The following is a 23,286-nucleotide window of genomic DNA, read 5'->3' on the forward strand; positions in this document are numbered from 1 at the left end:
TAGTACTGGTCTTCCCGAGAACGATCAAAGCGTAGACTGTTAGAGACATTACTCCCAAGGAGGAATGTGCGCATAGTGACTGTTGTATTCAATCCCAATGCAATATCTGTGTTTTATCAACACTCTGATACTCCACAGATTACAGAATGCCTCCAAATGTGCATCGGAAACTACTACTGGTCTTCCAGGGAACGATCAAAGCGTAAACTCTTTGAGACATTACTCCCATGGAGGAAAGTGCGCATGGTGACTGTTGTATTCAATCCCGATGCATTTTCTGTGTTTCATCAACACTCTGATACTCCATAGATTACAGAAAGCCTCCAGATGTTCATCGGAAACCACTACTGGTCTTCCAGGGAACGATCAAAACGTAGACTGTTTGGGACATTACTCCCATGGAGGAAAGTGGGCATGGTGACTGTTGTATTCAATCCCGAAGCAATTTCTGTGTTTCATCAACACTCTGATAGTCCACAGATTACAGAATGCCTCCAGATGTGCATCGGAAACTACTACTGGTCTTCCAGGGAACGATCAAAGCGTAGACTGTTTGAGACATTACTCAAATAGAGGAAGGTGCACATGGTGAGTGTTGTATTCAATCCCGATACAATTTCTGTGTTTCATCAACACTCTGATAGTCCACAGATTACAGAATGCCTCCAGATGTGCAGCGGAAACTACTACTGGGCTTTCCGGGAACGAGCAAAGCGTAGACTGCTTGAGACATTACTCCCATGGAGGAAAGTGAGCATGGTGACTGTTTTATTTAATCCCGAGGCAATTACTGTGTTTCATCAACACTCTGATAGTCTAGACATTACAGAATGCCACCAGAAGTGCATCGGAAACTACTACTGGTCTTCCAGGGAACGATTAAAGCGTAGATTGTTTGAGACATTACTCCCTTGGAGGAAAGTGCACATGGTGACTGTTGTATTCAATCCCGATGCATTTTCTGTGTTTCATCAACACTCTGATACTCCACAGATTTTAGAAAGCCTTCAGATGTTCATCGGAAACTACTACTAGTCTTCCAGGGAACGATCAAAACGTTGACTGTTTGGGACATTACTCCCATATAGGAAAGTGCGCATGGTGACTGTTGTATTCAATCCCGATGCAATTTCTGTGTTTCATCAACACTCTGATAGTCCACAGATTACAGAATGCCTCCAGATGTTAATCGGAAACTACTACTGGTCTTCCCGGGAACGATCAAAGCGTAGACTGTTTCAGACATTACTCCCATGGAGGAAAGTGCGGATGGTGACTGTTTTATTGAATCCCGATACAATTTCTGTGTTTCATCAACTCTCTGATACTCCACAGATTACAGAATGCCTCCAGATGGGCATCGGAAACTACTACTGGTCTTCCAGGGAACGATCAAAACGTAGACTGTTTGAGACATTACTGCCATGGAGGAAAGTGTGCATGGTGACTGTTGGATTCGATCCCAATGCAATCTGTGTTTCATCAACACTCTGATAGTCCACAGATTACAGAATGCCTCCAGATGTCAATCGGAAACTTCTACAGGTCATCCAGGGAACGATCAAAGCGTAGACTCTTTGGGACATTACTCCCATGGAGGAAAGTGCGCATGGTGACTGTTGTATTCAATCCCGATGCAATTTCTGTGTTTCATCAATACTCTGATAGTCCACAGATTACAGAATGCCACCAGATGTGCATAGGAAATACTACTGGTCTTCCAGGGAACGATCAATGCGTAGACTGCTTGAGAATTACTCCTATGGGGGAAAGTGCGCATTGTGACTGTTGTGTTCAATCCCGAAGCAATTTCTGTGTTTCATCAACACTCTGATAGTCCACAGATTACAGAATCCTTCCAGATGTGGATCGGAAACTACTACTGGTCTTAGAGGGAACGATCAAAGCGTAGACTGTTTGAGACAATACTCCCATGGAGGAATGTTCGCATGGTGACTGTTGTATTCAATCCCGATGCAATTTCTGTGTTTTATCAACACTCTGATACTCCACAGATTACAGAATGCCTCCAAATGTGCATCGGAAACTACTACTGGTCTTCCAGGGAACGATCAAACCGTAAACTCTTTGAGACATTACTCCGATGGACGAAAGTGCGCATGGTGACTGTTGTATTTAATCGCGATGCATTTTCTGTGTTTCATCAAAACTCTGATAGTCCACAGATTACAGAATGCCACGAGATGTGCATCGGAAACTACTACTGGTCTTCCCGGGAACGATCAAAGCGTAGACTGTTTGAGACATTACTCCCATGGAGGAAACTGCGCATGGAGAATGTTGTATTCAATCCCGATGCAATATCTGTGTTTCATCAACATTCTGATAGTCCACAGATTACAGAATGCCTCCAGATGTTAATCGGAAACTACTACTGGTCATCCAGGGAACGATAAAAGCGTAGACTGTTTGGGACATTACTCCCATGGAGGAAAGTGCGCATGGTGACTGTTGCATTCAATCCCGATGCAATTTCTGTGTTTCATCAATACTCTGATAGTCCACAGATTACAGAATGCCACTAGATGTGCATAGGAAATACTACTGGTCTTCCAGGGAACGATCAATGCGTAGACTGCTTGAGAATTACTCCTATGGGGGAAAGTGCGCATTGTGACTGTTGTATTCAATCCAGAAGCAATTTCTGTGTTTCATCAACACTCTGATAGTACACAGATTACAGAATGCCTCCAGATGTGCATCGGAAATTACTACTGGCCTTCCAGGGAACGATCAAAGCGTAGACTGTTTGAGACATTACTCAAATGGAGGAAGGTGCACATGGTGAGTGTTGTATTCAATCCCGATACAATTTCTTTGTTTCATCAACACTCTGAAAGTCCACAGATTACAGAATGCCTCCAGATGTTAATCGGAAACTAGTACTGGTCTTCCCTGGGAACGATCAAAGCGTAGAATGTTTCAGACATTACACCCATGGAGGAAAGTGCGGATGGTGAGTGTTTTATTCAATCCCGATCCAATTTTTGTGTTTTATCAACACTCTGAGACTAAACAGATTACAGAATGCCTCCTAATGTGCATCGGAAACTACTACTGGTCTTCCAGGGAACGATCAAAGCGTAAACTCTTTGAGACATTACTCCCATGGAGGAAAGTGCGCATGGTGACTGTTGTATTCAATCCCGATGCATTTTCTGTGTTTCATAAACACCCTGGTAGTCCACAGATTACGGAATGCCACGAGATGTGCATCGGAAACTACTACTGGTCTTCCCGAGAACGATCAAAGCGTAGACTGTTAGAGACATTACTCCCAAGGAGGAATTTGCGCATAGTGACTGTTGTATTCAATCCCAATGCAATATCTGTGTTTTATCAACACTCTGATACTCCACAGATTACACAATGCCTCCAAATGTGCATCGGAAACTACTACTGGTCTTCCAGGGAACGATCAAAGCGTAAACTCTTTGAGACATTACTCCCATGGAGGAAAGTGCGCATGGTGACTGTTGTATTCAATCCCGATGCATTTTCTGTGTTTCATCAACACTCTGATACTCCACAGATTACAGAATGACTCCAGATGTTAATCGGAAACTACTACTGGTCTTCCCGGGAACGATCAAAGCGTAGACTGTTTCAGACATTACACCCATGGAGGAAAGTGCGGATGGTGACTGTTTTATTCAATCCCGATGCAATTTCTGTGTTTCATCAACACTCTGATAGTCCACAGATTACAGAATGCCTCCAGATGTGCATCGGAAACTACTACTTGTCTTCCAGGGAACGAATAAAGCGTAGACTGTTTGAGACATTGCTTTTATGGAAGAAACATCGCATGGTGACTGTTGTATTCAATCCCGATGGAATTTCTGTGTTTCATCAACACTCTGATAGTCCACAGATTACAGAATGCCTCCAGATGTGCAGCGGAAACTACTACTGGGCGTTCCGGGAACGAGCAAAGCGTAGACTGCTTGAGACATTACTCCCATGGAGGAAAGTGAGCATGGTGACTGTTTTATTCAATCCCGAGGCAATTACTGTGTTTCATCAACACTTTGATAGTCTAGACATTACAGAATGCCACCAGAAGTGTATCGGAAACTACTACTGGTCTTCCAGGGAACGATTAAAGCGTAGATTGTTTGAGACATTACTCCCTTGGAGGAAAGTGCACATGGTGACTGTTGTATTCAATCCCGATGCATTTTCTGTGTTTCATCAACACTCTGATACTCCACAGATTTTAGAAAGCCTTCAGATGTTCATCGAAAACTACTACTAGTGTTCCAGGGAACGATCAAAACGTTGACTGTTTGGGACATTACTCCCATGGAGGAAAGTGCGCATGGTGACTGTTGTATTCAATCCCGATGCAATTTCTGTGTTTCATCAACACTCTGATAGTCCACAGATTACAGAATGCCTCCAGATGTTAATCGGAAACTACTACTGGTCTTCCCGGGAACGATCAAAGCGTAGACTGTTTCAGACATTACTCCCATGGAGGAAAGTGCGCATGGTGACTGTTGTATTCAATCCCGATGCAATTTCTGTGTTTCATCAATACTCTGATAGTCCACAGATTACAGAATGCCACCAGATGTGCATGAGAAATACTACTGGTCTTCCAGGGAACGATCAATGCGTAGACTGCTTGAGAATTACTCCTATGGGGGAAAGTGCGCATTGTGACTGTTGTATTCAATCCCGAAGCAATTTCTGTGTTTCATCAACACTCTGATAGTCCACAGATTACAGAATGCCTCCAGATGTTAATCGGAAACTACTACTGGTCTTCCCTGGGAACGATCAAAGCGTAGACTGTTCCAGACATTACACCCATGGAGGAAAGTGCGGATGGTGACTGTTTTATTCAATCCCGATGAAATTTCTGTGTTTCATCAACCCTCTGATACTCCACAGATTACAGAATGCCTCCAGATGTGCATCGGAAACTACTACTTGTCTTCCAGGGAACGAATAAAGCGTAGACTGTTTGAGACATTGCTTTTATGGAAGAAACAGCGCATGGTGACTGTTGTATGCAATCCCGATGGAATTTCTGTGTTTCATCAACACTCCGATAGTCCACAGATTACAGAATGCCTCCAGATGTGCATCGGAAAGTAATACTGGTCTTTCCGGGAACGATCAAAAACGTAGACTGCTTGAGACATTACTCCCATGGAGGAAAGTGAGCATGGTGACTGTTTTATTCAATCCCGAGGCAATTACTGTGTTTCATCAACACTCTGATAGTCTAGACATTACAGAATGCCACCAGAAGGGCATCGGAATTTACTACTGGTCTTCCAGGGAACAATCAAAGCGTAGATTGTTTGAGAAATTACTCCCTTGGAGGGAAGTGCGCATGGTGTCTGTTGTATTCAATACCGATGCTTTTTCTGTGTTTCATCAACACTCTGATACTCCACAGATTACAGAAAGCCTTCAGATGTTCATCGGAAACTACTACTGGTCTTCCAGGGAACAATCAAAACGTTGACTGTTTGGGACATTACTCACATGGAGGAAAGTGCGCATGGTGACTGTTGTACTCAGTCCCGATGCAATTTCTGTGTTTCATCAACACTCTGATAGTCCACAGATTACAGATTGCCTCCAGATGTTAATCGGAAACTACTAGTGGTCTTCCCAGGAACGATCAAAGCGTAGACTGTTTCAGACATTACTCCCATGGAGGAAAGTGCGGATGGTGACTGTTTTATTCAATCCCGATACAATTTCTGTGTTTCATCAACTCTCTGATACTCCACAGATTACAGAATGCCTCCAGATGGGCATCGGAAACTACTACTGGTCTTCCAGGGAACGATCAAAGCGTAGACTGTTTGAGACATTACTGCCATGGAGGAAAGTGTGCATTGTGACTGTTGTATTCCATCCCGATGCAATTTCGGTGTTTCATCAACACTCTGATAGTCCACAGATTACAGAATGCCTCCAGATGTTAATCGGAAACTTCTACTGGTCTTCCAGGGAACGATCAAATTGTAGAGTGTTTGAGACATTACTCCCATGGAGGAATGTGGGCATAGTGACTGTTGTATTCAATCCCGATGCAATTTTTGTGTTTTATTAACACTCTGATACTCCACAGATTACAGAATGCCTCCAAATGTGCATCGGAAACTACTACTGGTCTTCCCGGGAACGATCAAAGCGTAAACTCTTTGAGACATTACTCCCATGGAGGAAAGTGCGCATGGTGACTGTTGTATTCAATCCCGATGCATTTTCTGTGTTTCATAAACACTCTGATAGTCCACAGATTACAGAATGCCACGAGATGTGCATCGGAAACTACTACTGGTCTTCCCAAGAACGATCAAAGCGTAGACTGTTAGAGACATTACTCCCATGGGGGAATGTGCGCATGGTGACTGTCGTATTCAATCCCGATGCAATTTCTGTGTTTCATCAACACTCTGATACTCCACAGATTACAGAATGCCTCCAAATGTGCATCGGAAACTACTACTGGTCTTCCAGGGAACGATCAAAGCGTAAACTCTTTGAGACAATACTCCCATGGAGGAAAGTGCGCATGGTGACTGTTGTATTCAATCCCGATGCATTCTCTGCGTTTCATCAACACTCTGATACTCCACAGATTACAGAAAGCCTCCAGATGTTCATCGGAAACTACTACTGGTCTTCCAGGGAACGATCAAAACGTAGACCGTTTGGGACATTACTCCCATGGAGGAAACTGCGCATGGAGAATGTTGTATTCAATCCCGATGCAGTTTCTGTGTTTCATCAACACTCTGATAGTCCACAGATTACATGATGCCTCCAGATGTTAATCGGAAACTACCACTGGTCTTCCCGGGAACGATCAATGCGTAGACTGTTTCAGACATTACTCCCATGGAGGAAAGTGTTGATGGTGACTGTTTTACTCAATCCCGATACAATTTCTGTGTTTCATCAACTCTCTGATACTCCACAGGTTACGGAATGCCTCCAGATGGGCATCGGAAACTACTACTGGTCTTCCAGGGAACGATCAAAGCGTAGACTGTTTGAGACATTACTTTTATGGAGGAATGTGCTCATGGTGATTGTTGTATTCAATACCGATGCAATTTCTATGTTTCATCAACACTCTGATAGTCCACAGATTACAGAATGCCTCCAGATGTTAATCGGAAACTACCACTGGTCTTCCCGGGAACGATCAATGCATAGACTGTTTCAGACATTACTCCCATGGAGGAAAGCGCGGATGGTGACTGTTTTATTCAATCCCGATACAATATCTGTGTTTCATCAACACTCTGATACTCCACAGATTACGGAATGCCTTCAGATGGGCATCGGAAACTACTACTGGTCTTCCAGGGAACGATCAAAGCGTAGACTGTTTGAGACATTACTGCCATGGAGAAAAGTGTGCATGGTGACTGTTGTATTCAATCCCGATGCAATTTCTGTGTTTCATCAACACTCTGATAGTCCACAGATTACAGAATGCCTCCAGATGTTAATCGGAAACTTCTACTGGTCTTCCAGGGAAAGATCAAATTGTAGAGTGTTTGAGACATTACTCCCATGGAGGAATGTGCGCATAGTGACTGTTGTATTCAATCCCGATGCAATTTCTGTGTTTTATCAACACTCTGATACTCCACAGATTACAGAATGCCTCCAAATGTGCATCGGAAACTACTACTGGTCTTCCAGGGAACGATCAAAGCGTAAACTCTTTGAGACATTACTCCCATGGAGGAAATTGCGCATGGTGACTGATGTATTAAATCCCGATGCATTTTCTGTGTTTCATCAACACTTTGATAGTCCACAGATTACAGAATGCCACGAGATGTGCATCGGAAACTACTACTGGTCTACCCGGGAACGATCAAAGCGTAGACTGTTTGAAACATTACTCCCATGGAGGAATGTGCGCATAGTGACTGTTGTATTCAATCCCGATGCAATTTCTGTGTTTTATCAACACTCTGATACTCCACAGATTACAGAATGCCTCCAAATGTGCATCGAAAACTACTACTGGTCTTCCAAGGAACGATCAAAGCGTAAACTCTTTGAGACATTACTTCCATGGAGGAAAGTGCGCATGGTGACTGTAGTATTCAATCCCGATGCATTTTCTGTGTTTCATCAACACTCTGATACTCCACAGATTACAGAATGCCTCCAGATGTGCATCGGAAACTACTACTTGTCTTCCAGGGAACGAATAAAGCGTAGACTGTTTGAGACATTGCTTTTATGGAAGAAACAGCGCATGGTGACTGTTGTATGCAATCCCGATGGAATTTCTGTGTTTCATCAACACTCCGATAGTCCACAGATTACAGAATGCCTCCAGATGTGCATCGGAAAGTAATACTGGTCTTTCCGGGAACGATCAAAAACGTAGACTGCTTGAGACATTACTCCCATGGAGGAAAGTGAGCATGGTGACTGTTTTATTCAATCCCGAGGCAATTACTGTGTTTCATCAACACTCTGATAGTCTAGACATTACAGAATGCCACCAGAAGTGCATCGGAATTTACTACTGGTCTTCCAGGGAACAATCAAAGCGTAGATTGTTTGAGAAATTACTCCCTTGGAGGGAAGTGCGCATGGTGTCTGTTGTATTCAATACCGATGCTTTTTCTGTGTTTCATAAACACTCTGATAGTCCACAGATTACAGAATGCCACGAGATGTGCATCGGAAACTACTACTGGTCTTCCCAAGAACGATCAAAGCGTAGACTGTTAGAGACATTACTCCCATGGGGGAATGTCCGCATGGTGACTGTCGTATTCAATCCCGATGCAATTTCTGTGTTTCATCAACACTCTGATACTCCACAGATTACAGAATGCCTCCAAATGTGCATCGGAAACTACTACTGGTCTTCCAGGGAACGATCAAAGCGTAAACTCTTTGAGACAATACTCCCATGGAGGAAAGTGCGCATGGTGCCTGTTGTATTCAATCCCGATGCATTCTCTGCGTTTCATCAACACTCTGATACTCCACAGATTACAGAAAGCCTCCAGATGTTCATCGGAAACTACTACTGGTCTTCCAGGGAACGATCAAAACGTAGACCGTTTGGGACATTACTCCCATGGAGGAAACTGCGCATGGAGAATGTTGTATTCAATCCCGATGCAGTTTCTGTGTTTCATCAACACTCTGATAGTCCACAGATTACATGATGCCTCCAGATGTTAATCGGAAACTACCACTGGTCTTCCCGGGAACGATCAATGCGTAGACTGTTTCAGACATTACTCCCATGGAGGAAAGTGTTGATGGTGACTGTTTTATTCAATCCCGATACAATTTCTGTGTTTCATCAACTCTCTGATACTCCACAGATTACGGAATGCCTCCAGATGGGCATCGGAAACTACTACTGGTCTTCCAGGGAACGATCAAAGCGTAGACTGTTTGAGACATTACTTTTATGGAGGAATGTGCTCATGGTGATTGTTGTATTCAATCCCGATGCAATTTCTATGTTTCATCAACACTCTGATAGTCCACAGATTACAGAATGCCTCCAGATGTTAATCGGAAACTACCACTGGTCTTCCCGGGAACGATCAAGGCATAGACTGTTTCAGACATTACTCCCATGGAGGAAAGTGCGGATGGTGACTGTTTTATTCAATCCCGATACAATATCTGTGTTTCATCAACACTCTGATACTCCACAGATTACGGAATGCCTTCAGATGGGCATCGGAAACTACTACTGGTCTTCCAGGGAACGATCAAAGCGTAGACTGTTTGAGACATTACTGCCATGGAGGAAAGTGTGCATGGTGACTGTTGTATTCAATCCCGATGCAATTTCTGTGTTTCATCAACACTCTGATAGTCCACAGATTACAGAATGCCTCCAGATGTTAATCGGAAACTTCTACTGGTCTTCCAGGGAAAGATCAAATTGTAGAGTGTGTGAGACATTACTCCCATGGAGGAATGTGCGCATAGTGACTGTTGTATTCAATCCCGATGCAATTTCTGTGTTTTATCAACACTCTGATACTCCACAGATTACAGAATGCCTCCAAATGTGCATCGGAAACTACTACTGGTCTTCCAGGGAACGATCAAAGCGTAAACTCTTTGAGACATTACTCCCATGGAGGAAATTGCGCATGGTGACTGATGTATTAAATCCCGATGCATTTTCTGTGTTTCATCAACACTCTGATAGTCCACAGATTACAGAATGCCACGAGATGTGCATCGGAAACTACTACTGGTCTACCCGGGAACGATCAAAGCGTAGACTGTTTGAAACATTACTCCCATGGAGGAATGTGCGCATAGTGACTGTTGTATTCAATCCCGATGCAATTTCTGTGTTTTATCAACACTCTGATACTCCACAGATTACAGAATGCCTCCAAATGTGCATCGGAAACTACTACTGGTCTTCCAAGGAACGATCAAAGCGTAAACTCTTTGAGACATTACTTCCATGGAGGAAAGTGCGCATGGTGACTGTAGTATTCAATCCCGATGCATTTTCTGTGTTTCATCAACACTCTGATAGTCCACAGATTACAGAATGCCTCGAGATGTTCATCGGAAACTACTACTGGTCTTCCCGGGAACGATCAAAGTGTAGACTGTTTGAGATATTACTCCCAAGGAGGAAAGTGCGCATGGTGACTGTTGTACAGAATCCCGATGCAATTTCTGTGTTTCATCAACACTCTGATACTCCACAGATTATAGAATGCCTCCAGATGTGCAGTTGAAACTACTACTGGCCTTCCACTGAACGATCAAAACGTAGACTGTTTGAGACATTACTTTTATGGAGGAATGTGCTCATGGTGATTGTTGTATTCAATCCCGATTCAATTTCTATGTTTCATCAACACTCTGATAGTCCGCAGATTACAGAATGCCTCCAGATGTTAATCGGAAACTACTACTGGTCTTCCTGGGTACGATCAATGCGTAGACTGTTTCAGACATTACTCCCATGGATGAAAGTGCGGATGGTGACTGTTTTATTCAATCCCGATACAATTTCTGTGTTTCATCAACTCTCTGATACTGCACAGATTACGGAATGCCTCCAGATGGGCTTCGGAAACTACTACTGGTCTTCCAGGGAACGATCAAAGCGTAGACTGTTTGAGACATTACTGCCATGGAGGAAAGTGTGCATGGTGACTGTTGTATTCAATCCCGATGCAATTTCTGTGTTTCATCAACACTCTGATAGTCCACAGATTACAGAATGCCTCCAAATGTGCATCGGAAACTACTACTGGTCTTCCAGGGAACGATCAAAGCGTAAACTCTTTGAGACGTTACTCCCATGGAGGAAAGTGCGCATGGTGACTGTTGTATTCAATCCCGACGCATTTTCTATGTTTCATCAACACTCTGATATTCCACAGATTACAGAATGTAACGAGATGTGCATCGGAAACTACTACTGGTCTTCCTGGGAACGATCAAAACGTAGACTGTTTGAGACATTACTCCCATGGAGGAATGTGCGCATAGTGACTGTTGTATTCAATCCCGTTGCAATTTCTGTGTTTTATCAACACTCTGATACTCCACAGATTACAGAATGCCTCCGAATGTGCATCGGAAACTACTATTGGTCTTCCAGGGAACGATCAAAGCGTAAACTCTTTGAGACATTACTCCCATGGAGGAAATTGCGCATGGTGACTGTTGTATTCAATCCCGATGCATTTTCTGTGTTTCATCAACACTCTGATAGTCCACAAATTACAGAATGCCACGAGATGTGCATCGGAAACTACTACTGGTCTTCCCGGGAACGTTTAAAGCGTAGACTGTTTGAGACATTACTCCCATGGAGGAATGTGCGCATAGTGACTGTTGTATTCATTCCCGATTCAATTTCTGTGTTTTATCAACACTCTGATACTCCACAGATTACAGAAAGCCTCCAAATGTGCATCGGAAACTACTACTGGTCTTCCAGGGAACGATCAAAGCGTAAACTCTTTGAGACATTACTCCCATGGAGGAAAGTGCGCATGGTGACTGTTGTATCCAATCCCGATGCATTTTCTGTGTTTCATCAACACTCTGATAGTCCACAGATTACAGAATGCCCCGAGATGTGCATCGGAAACTACTACTGGTCTTCCCGGGAACGATCAAAGCGTAGACTCTTTGAGACATTACTCCCATGGAGGAAAGTGCGCATGGTGACTGTTGTATTCAATCCCGATGCATTTTCTGTGTTTCATCAACACTCTGATAGTCCACAGATTACAGAATGCCCCGAGATGTGCATCGGAAACTACTACTGGTCTTCCCGGGAACGATCAAAGCGTAGACTCTTTGAGACATTACTCCCATGGAGGAAAGTGCGCATAGTGACTGTTGTATTCAATACCGATGCAATTTCTGTGTTTCATCAACACTCTGATACTCAACAGATTACAGAATGCCTCCAGATGTGCAGTTGAAACTACTACTGGCCTTCCACTGAACGATCAAAGCGTAGACTGTTTGAGACATTACTTTTATGGAGGAATGTGCTCATGGTGATTGTTGTATTCAATCCCGATTCAATTTCTATGTTTCATCAACACTCTGATAGTCCACAGATTACAGAATGCCTCCAGATGTTAATCGGAAACTACTACTGGTCTTACTGGGAACGATCAATGCGTAGACTGTTTCAGACATTACTCCCATGGATGAAAGTGCGGATGGTGACTGTTTTATTCAATCCCGATACAATTTCTGTGTTTCATCAACTCTCTGATACTGCACAGATTACGGAATGCCTCCAGATGGGCTTCGGAAACTACTACTGGTCTTCCAGGGAACGATCAAAGCGTAGACTGTTTGAGACATTACTGCCATGGAGGAAAGTGTGCATGGTGACTGTTGTATTCAATCCCGATGCAATTTCTGTGTTTCATCAACACTCTGATAGTCCACAGATTACAGAATGCCTCCAAGTGTGCATCGGAAACTACTACTGGTCTTCCAGGGAACGATCAAAGCGTAAACTCTTTGAGACATTACTCCCATGGAGGAAAGTGCGCATGGTGACTGTTGTATTCAATGCCGACGCATTTTCTATGTTTCATCAACACTCTGATAGTCCACAGATTACAGAATGTAACGAGATGTGCATCGGAAACTACTACTGGTCTTCCCGAGATCGATCAAAGCGTAGACTGTTTGAGACATTACTCCCATGGAGGAATGTGCGCATAGTGACTGTTGTATTCAATCCCGATGCAATTTCTGTGTTTTATCAACACTCTGATACTCCACAGATTACAGAATGCCTCCGAATGTGCATCGGAAACTACTATTGGTCTTCCAGGGAACGATCAAAGCGTAAACTCTTTGAGACATTACTCCCATGGAGGAAATTGCGCATGGTGACTGTTGTATTCAATCCCGATGCATTTTCTGTGTTTCATCAACACTCTGATAGTCCACAAATTACAGAATGCCACGAGATGTGCATCGGAAACTACTACTGGTCTTCCCGGGAACGTTTAAAGCGTAGACTGTTTGAGACATTACTCCCATGGAGGAATGTGCGCATAGTGACTGTTGTATTCAATCCCGATTCAATTTCTGTGTTTTATCAACACTCTGATACTCCACAGATTACAGAAAGCCTCCAAATGTGCATCGGAAACTACTACTGGTCTTCCAGGGAACGATCAAAGCGTAAATTCTTTGAGACATTACTCCCATGGAGAAAAGTGCGCATGGTGACTGTTGTATCCAATCCCGATGCATTTTCTGTGTTTCATCAACACTCTGATAGTCCACAGATTACAGAATGCCACGAGATGTGCATCGGAAACTACCACTTGTCTTCCCGGGAACGGTCAAAGCGTAGACTGTTTGAGACATTACTCCCATGGAGGAAAGTGCGCATGGTGACTGTTGTATCCAATCCCGATGCATTTTCTGTGTTTCATCAACACTCTGATACTCCACAGGTTACAGAATGCCTCTAAATGTGCATCGGAAACTACTACTGGTCTTCCAGGGAACGATCAAAACGTAAACCCTTTGAGACATTACTCCCATGGAGGAAAGTGCGCATGGTGACTGTTGTATTCAACCCCGATGCATTTTCTGTGTTTCATCAACACTCTGATAGTCCACAGATTACAGAATGCCCCGAGATGTGCATCGGAAACTACTACTGGTCTTCCCGGGAACGATCAAAGCGTAGACTCTTTGAGACATTACTCCCATGGAGGAAAGTGCGCATGGTGACTGTTGTATTCAATACCGATGCAATTTCTGTGTTTCATCAACACTCTGATACTCAACAGATTACAGAATGCCTCCAGATGTGCAGTTGAAACTACTACTGGCCTTCCACTGAACGATCAAAGCGTAGACTGTTTGAGACATTACTTTTATGGAGGAATGTGCTCATTGTGATTGTTGTATTCAATCCCGATTCAATTTCTATGTTTCATCAACACTCTGATAGTCCACAGATTACAGAATGCCTCCAGATGTTAATCGGAAACTACTACTGGTCTTCCTGGGAACGATCAATGCGTAGACTGTTTCAGACATTGCTCCCATGGATGAAAGTGCGGATGGTGACTGTTTTATTCAATCCCGATACAATTTCTGTGTTTCATCAACTCTCTGATACTGCACAGATTACGGAATGCCTCCAGATGGGCTTCGGAAACTACTACTGGTCTTCCAGGGAACGATCAAAGCGTAGACTGTTTGAGACATTACTGCCATGGAGGAAAGTGTGCATGGTGACTGTTGTATTCAATCCCGATGCAATTTCTGTGTTTCATCAACACTCTGATAGTCCACAGATTACAGAATGCCTCCAAGTGTGCATCGGAAACTACTACTGGTCTTCCAGGGAACGATCAAAGCGTAAACTCTTTGAGACATTACTCCCATGGAGGAAAGTGCGCATGGTGACTGTTGTATTCAATCCCGACGCATTTTCTATGTTTCATCAACACTCTGATAGTCCACAGATTACAGAATGTAACGAGATGTGCATCGGAAACTACTACTGGTCTTCCCGGGAACGATCAAAGCGTAGACTGTTTGAGACATTACTCCCACGGAGGAATGTGCGCATAGTGACTGTTGTATTCAATCCCGATGCAATTTCTGTGTTTTATCAACACTCTGATACTCCACAGATTACAGAATGCCTCCGAATGTGCATCGGAAACTACTATTGGTCTTCCAGGGAACGATCAAAGCGTAAACTCTTTGAGACATTAATCCCATGGAGGAAATTGCGCATGGTGACTGTTGTATTCAATCCCGATGCATTTTCTGTGTTTCATCAACACTCTGATAGTCCACAAATTACAGAATGCCACGAGATGTGCATCGGAAACTACTACTGGTCTTCCCGGGAACGTTTAAAGCGTAGACTGTTTGAGACATTACTCCCATGGAGGAATGTGCGCATAGTGACTGTTGTATTCAATCCCGATTCAATTTCTGTGTTTTATCAACACTCTGATACTCCACAGATTACAGAAAGCCTCCAAATGTGCATCGGAAACTACTACTGGTCTTCCAGGGAACGATCAAAGCGTAAATTCTTTGAGACATTACTCCCATGGAGGAAAGTGCGCATGGTGACAGTTGTATTCAATCCCGATGCAATTTCTGTGTTTCATCAACACTATGATACTCCACAGATTACAGAATGCCTCCAAATGTGCATCGGAAACTTTTACTGGTCTTCCAGGGAACGATCAAAGCGTAGACTGTTTGAGACATTACTCCCATGGAGGTAAGTGCGCATGGTGACTGTTGTATCCAATCCCGATGCATTTTCTTTGTTTCATCAACACTCTGATAGTCCACAGATTACAGAATGCCACGAGATGTGCATCGGAAACTACTACTTGTCTTCCCGGGAACGATCAAAGCGTAGACTGTTTGAGACATTACTCCCATGGAGGAAAGTGCGCATGGTGACTGTTGTATCCGATCCCGATGTATTTTCTGTGTTTCATCAACACTCTGATACTCCACAGGTTACAGAATGCCTCTAAATTTGCATCGGAAACTACTACTGGTCTTCCAGGGAACGATCAAAGCGTAAACTCTTTGAGACATTACTCCCATGGAGGAAAGTGCGCATGGTGACTGTTGTATTCAATCCCGATGCATTTTCTGTGTTTCATCAACACTCTGATAGTCCACAGATTACAGAATGCCACGAGATGTGCATCGGAAACTACTACTGGTCTTCCCGGGAACGATCAAAGCGTAGACTCTTTGAGACATTACTCCCATGGAGGAAAGTGCGCATGGTGACTGTTGTATTCAATACCGATGCAATTTCTGTGTTTCATCAACACTCTGATACTCAACAGATTACAGAATGCCTCCAGATGTGCAGTTGAAACTACTACTGGCCTTCCACTGAACGATCAAAGCGTAGACTGTTTGAGACATTACTAATATGGATCGAACTGCGCATGGAGAATGTTGTATTCAATCCCGATGAAATTTCTGTGTTTCATCAACACTCTGATAGTCCACAGATTACAGAATGCCTCCAGATGTTAATCGTAAACTACTACATTTCTTCCAGTTAACGATCAAAGCGTAGGCTGTTTGTTACATTACTCCCATGGGGGAAAGGGCGCATGGTGACTGTTGTATTCAATCACGATGCATTTACAGTGATTCATCAACAATCTAATAGACCACAGATTACAGAATGCCACGAGATGTGCATCGGAATCTACTACTGGTCTCCAGGAACGATGAAAGCGTAGACTGTTTGAGACATTACTTTTATGTAAGAAACAGCGCATGGTGACTTTTGAATTGAATCCCGGTGAAATTTCTGTGTTTCATCAACACTCTGATAGTCCACAGATTACAGAATGCCTCCACATAAAAATCGGAAACTACTACTGGTCTTCCAGGAAACCATCAAAGCGTAGACTGTTTGACACATTACTTTTATGGAGGAATGTACGCATGGTGACTGTTGTATTCAATTCCGATGCAATTTCTGTGTTTCATCAACACTCTGATAGTCACAGATTACAGAATGCCTCCAGATGTTAATCGGAAACTACTACTGGTCTTCCAGGGAACGATCAAAGCGTAGACTGTTTGAGACATTACTCCCATGGAGGAAACTGCGCATGGTGACTGTTGTATTCAATCCTGATGCAATTTCTGTGTTTCATTAACACTCTGATACTCCACAGATTACAGAATGCCTCCAAATGTGCATCGGAAACTACTACTGGTATTCCAGGGAACGATCAAAGCGTAGACTGTTTAAGACATTACCCCCATGGAGAAAAGTGCGCATGGTGACTGTTGTATCCAATCCCGATGCATTTTCTGTGTTTCATCAACACTCTGATAGTCCACAGATTACAGAATGCCACGAGATGTGCATCGGAAACTACTACTGGTCTCCCCAGGAACGATCAAAGCGTAGACTGTTTGAGACATTACTCCCATGGAGGAAAGTGCGCATGGTGACTGTTGTATCCAATCCCGATGCTTTTTCTGTGTTTCATCAACACTCTGATAGTCCACAGATTACAGAATGCCACGAGATGTGCATCGGAAGCTACTAATTGTCTTTCCTTGGAACGATCAAAGCGTAGACTGTTTGAGACATTACTCCCATGGAGGAAAGTGCGCATGGTGACTGTTGTATTCAATCCCGATGCAATTTCTGTTTTTCATCAACACTCTGATACTCCACAGATTACAGAATGCCTCCAAATGTGCATCGGAAACTACTACTGGTCTTCCAGGGAACGATCAAAGCGCAGACTGTTTGAGACATTACTCCCATGGAGGAAAGGGCGCATGATGACTGTTGTATTCAATCACGATGCATTTACAGTGATTCATCAACAATCTGATAGACCACAGATTACAGAATGCCACGAGATGTGCATCGGAAACTACTACTGGTCTCCAGGGGACGATGAAAGCTTAGACTGTTTGAGACATTACTTTTATGTAAGAAACAGCGCATGGTAACTGTTGTATTGAATCCTAATGAAATTTCTGTGTTTCATCAACACTCTGATAGTCCACAGATTACAGAATGCCTCCACATGTGAATCGGAAACTACTACTGGTCTTCCAGGAAACCATCAAATCGTAGACTGTTTGAGACATTACTTTATGGAGGAATGTACGCATGGTGTCTGTTGTATTCAATCCCGATGCAATATCTGTGTTTCATCAACACTCTGATAGTCCACAGATTACAGAATGCCTCCAGATGTTAATCGGAAACTACTACTGGTCTTCCAGGGAACGATCAAAGCGTAGACTGTTTGAGACATTACTCCCATGGAGGAAACTGCGCATGGTGACTGTTGTATTCAATCCCGATGCAATTTCTGTGTTTCATCAACACTCTGATACTCCAGAGATTACAGAATGCCTCTAAATGTGCTTCGGAAACTACTACTGGTCTTCCAGGGAACGATTAAAGCGTAGACTGTTTGAGACATTACTCCCATGGAGGAAAGTGCGCATGGTGACTGTTGTATCCAATCCGGAAGCATTTCCTGTGTTTCATCAACACTCTGATAGTCCACAGATTACAGAATGCCACGAGATGTGCATCGGAAACTACTACTTTTCTTGCCGGGAACGACCAAAGCGTAGACTGTTTGAAACATGACTCCCATGGAGGAAAGTGCGCATGGTGACTGTCGTATTCAATCCCGATGCAATTTCTGTGTTTCATCAACACTCTGATATTCCACAGATTACAGAAAGCCTCCGGAAGTTCATCGGAAACTACTACCGGTCTTCCAGGGAACGATCAAAGCGTAGACTGTTAGAGACACTACTGCCATGGAGGAAAGTGAGCGTGGTGAGTGTTTTATTGAATCCGGATGCTATTACTGTGTTTCATCAACACTCTGATAGTCTACAGATTACAGAATGCCTCCAGATGTGCATCCGAAACTACTACTGCTCTTCCAGGGAACGATCAAAGCGTAGACAGTTTGAGACATTACTGCCATGGAGGAAAGTGTGCATGGTGACTGTTGTATTCAATCCCAATGCAATTTCTGTGTTTCATCAACACTCTGATAGTCCACAGATTACAGAATGCCTCCAAATGTGCATCGGAAACTACTACTGGTCTTCCAGGGAACGATCAAAGCGTAAACTCTTTGAGACATTACTCCCATGGTGGAAAGTGTGCATGGTGAATCTTGTATTCAATCCCGATGCATTTTCTGTGTTTCATCAACACTCTGATAGTCCACAGATAACAGAATGCCACGAGATGTGCATCGGAAACTACTACTGGTCTTCCCGGGAACGATCAAAGCGTAGACTGCTTGAGACATTACTCCCATGGAGGGATGTGCGCATAGTGACTGTTGTATTCAATCCCGATGCTATTTCTGTGTTTTATCAACACTCTGATACTCCACAGATTACAGAATGCCTCCAAAGGTGCATCGGAAACTACTACTGGTCTTCGAGGGAACGATCAAAGCGTAAACTCTTTGAGACATTACTCCCATGGAGGAAAGTGCACATGGTGACTGTTGTATTCAATCCCGATGCATTTTCTGTGTTTCATCAACACTCTGATAGTCCACAGATTACAGAATGCCACGAGATATGCATCGGAAACTACTACTGGTCTTCCCGGGAACGATCAAAGCGTAGACTCTTTGAGACATTACTCCCATGGAGGAAATTGCGCATGGTGACTGTTGTATTTAATCCCGATGCAATTTCTGTGTTTCATCAACACTCTGATACTCAACAGATTACAGAATGCCCCCAGATGTGCTGTTGAAACTGCTACTGGCCTTCCACTGAACGATCAAAGCATAGACTGTTTGAGACATTACTCCTATGGATCGAACTGCGCATGGAGAATGTTGTATTCAATCCCGATGCAATTTCTGTGTTTCATCAAAACTCTGATAGTCCACAGATTACAGAATGCCTCCAGATGTTAATCGGAAACTACTACTGGTTTTCCAGTTAACGATCAAAGCGTAGGCTGCTTGTTACATTACTCCCATGGAGGAAAGCGCGCATGATGACTGTTGTATTCAATCACGATGCATTTACAGTGACTCATCAACAATCTGATAGACCACAGATTACAGAATGCCACGAGATGTGCATCGGAAACTACTACTGGTCTCCAGGAAACCATCAAATCGTAGACTGTTTGAGACATTACTTTATGGCGGAATGTACGCATGGTGACTGTTGTATTCAATCCCGATGCAATATCTGTGTTTCATCAACACTCTGATAGTCCACAGATTACAGAATGCCTCCAGATGTTAATCGGAAACTACTACTGGTCTTCCAGGGAACGATCAAAGCGTAGACTGTTTGAGACATTACTCCCATGGAGGAAACTGCGCATGGTGACTGTTGTATTCAATCCCGATGCAATTTCTGTGTTTCATCAACACTCTGATACTCCAGAGATTACAGAATGCCTCCAAATGTGCTTCGGAAACTACTACTGGTCTTCCAGGGAACGATTAAAGCGTAGACTGTTTAAGACATTACTTTCATGGAGGAAAGTGCGCATGGTGACTGTTGTATCCAATCCCGATGCATTTTCTGTGTTTCATCAACACTCTGATAGTCCACAGATTACAGAATGCCACGAGATATGCATCGGAAACTACTACTGGACTTCCCAGGAACGATCAAAGCGTAGACTGTTTGAGACATTAGTCCCATGAAGGAAAGTGCGCATGGTGACTGTTGTATCCAATCCCGATGCATTTTCTGTGTTTCATCAACACTCTGATAGTCCACAGATTACAGAATGCCACGAGATGTGCATCGGAAGCTACTACTTGTCTTCCCTTGGAACGATCAAAGCGTAGACTGTTTGAGACATTACTCCCATGGAGGAAAGTGCGCATGGTGACTGTTGTAATCAATCCCGATGCAATTTCTGTGTTTCATCAACACTCTGATACTCCACAGATTACAGATTGCCTCCAAATGTGCATCGGAAACTACTACTGGTCTTCCAGGGAACGATCAAAGCGTAGACTGATTGAGACATTACTCCCATGGAGGAAAGTGCGCATGGTGACTGTTGTATCCAATCCCGATGCATTTTCTGTGTTTCATCAACACTCTGATAGTCCACAGATTACAGAATGCCACGAGATGTGCATCGTAAACTACTACTTGTCTTCCCGGGAACGATCAAAGCGAGGACTGTTTGAGACATTACTCCCATGGAGGAAAGTGCGCATGGTGACTGTCGTATTCAATCCCGATGCAATTTCTGTGTTTCATCAACACTCTGATAGTCCACAGATTACAGAAAGCCTCCAGAAATTCATCGGAAACTACTACTGGTCTTCCAGGGAACGATCAAAGCGTAGACTGTTAGAGACATTACTCCCATGGAGGAAAGTGAGCATGGTGAGTGTTTTATTCAATCCGGATGCAATTACTGTGTTTCATCAACACTCTGATAGTCTACAGATTACAGAATGCCACCAGAGGTGCATCGGAAACTACTACTGGTCTTCCAGGGAACGATCAAAGCGTAGATTGTTTGAGACATTACTCCCGTGGAGGAGAGTGCGCATGGTGACTGTTGTATTCAATCCCTATGCATTTTCTGTGTTTCATCAACACTCTGATAGTCCACAGATTACAGAATGCCTCCAGATGTGCATCGGAAACTACTACTGCTCTTCCAGGGAACGATCAAAGCGTAGACTGTTTGAGACATTACTGCCATGGAGGAAAGTGTGGATGGTGACTGTTGTATTCAATCCCAATGCAATTTCTGTGTTTCATCAACACTCTGATAGTCCACAGATTACAGAATGCCTCCAAATGTGCATCGGAAACTACTACTGGTCTTCCAGGGAACGATCAAAGCGTAAACTCTTTGAGACATTACTCCCATGGAGGAAAGTGCGCATGGTGACTGTTGTATTCAATCCCGATGCATTTTCTGTGTTTCATCAACACTCTGATAGTCCACAGATTACAGAAAGCCTCCAGAAGTTCATCGGAAACTACTACTGGTCTTCCAGGGAACGATCAAAGCGTAGACTGTTAGAGACATTACTCCCATGGAGGAAAGTGAGCATGGTGAGTGTTTTATTCAATCCGGATGCAATTACTGTGTTTCATCAACACTCTGATAGTCTACAGATTACAGAATGCCACCAGAGGTGAATCGGAAACTACTACTGGTCTTCCAGGGAACGATCAAAGCGTAGATTGTTTGAGACATTACTCCCGTGGAGGAGAGTGCGCATGGTGACTGTTGTATTCAATCCCTATGCATTTTCTGTGTTTCATCAACACTCTGATAGTCCACAGATTACAGAATGCCTCCAGATGTGCATCGGAAACTACTACTGCTCTTCCAGGGAACGATCAAATCGTAGACTGTTTGAGACATTACTGCCATGGAGGAAAGTGTGCATGGTGACTGTTGTATTCAATCCCAATGAGATTTCTGTGTTTCATCAACACTCTGATAGTCCACAGATTACAGAATGCCTCCAAATGTGCATCGGAAACTACTACTGGTCTTCCAGGGAACGATCAAAGCGTAAACTCTTTGAGACATTACTCCCATGGAGGAAAGTGCGCATGGTGACTGTTGTATTCAATCCCGATGCATTTTCTGTGTTTCATCAACACTCTGATAGTCCACAGATTACAGAATGCCACGAGATGTGCATCGGAAACTACTACTGGTCTTCCCGGGAACGATCAAAGCGTAGACTGTTTGAGACATTACTCCCATGGAGGAATGTGCGCATAGTGACTGTTGTATTCAATCCCGATGCAATTTCTGTGTTTTATCAACACTCTGATACTCCACAGATTACAGAATGCCTCCAAATGTGCATCGGAAACTACTACTGGTCTTCCAGGGAACGATCAAAGTGTAAACTCTTTGAGACATTACTCCCATGGAGGAAAGTGATCATGGTGACTGTTGTATTCAATCCCGATGCATTTTCTGTGTTTCATCAACACTCTGATAGTCCACAGATTACAGAATGCCACGAGATGTGCATCGGAAACTACTACTGGTCTTCCCGGGAACGATCAAAGTGTAGACTCTTTTAACATTACTCCCATGGAGGAAAGTGCGCATGGTGACTGTTGTATTCAATCCCGATGCAATTTCTGTGTTTCATCAACACTCTGATACTCAACAGATTACAGAATGCCTCCAGATGTGCAGTTGAAACTACTACTGGCCTTCCACTGAACGATCAAAGCGTAGACTGT

Source organism: Schistocerca gregaria, unplaced genomic scaffold (assembly GCF_023897955.1).
Source record: "Schistocerca gregaria isolate iqSchGreg1 unplaced genomic scaffold, iqSchGreg1.2 ptg000333l, whole genome shotgun sequence".
NCBI classification, from domain to species: domain Eukaryota; kingdom Metazoa; phylum Arthropoda; class Insecta; order Orthoptera; family Acrididae; genus Schistocerca; species Schistocerca gregaria.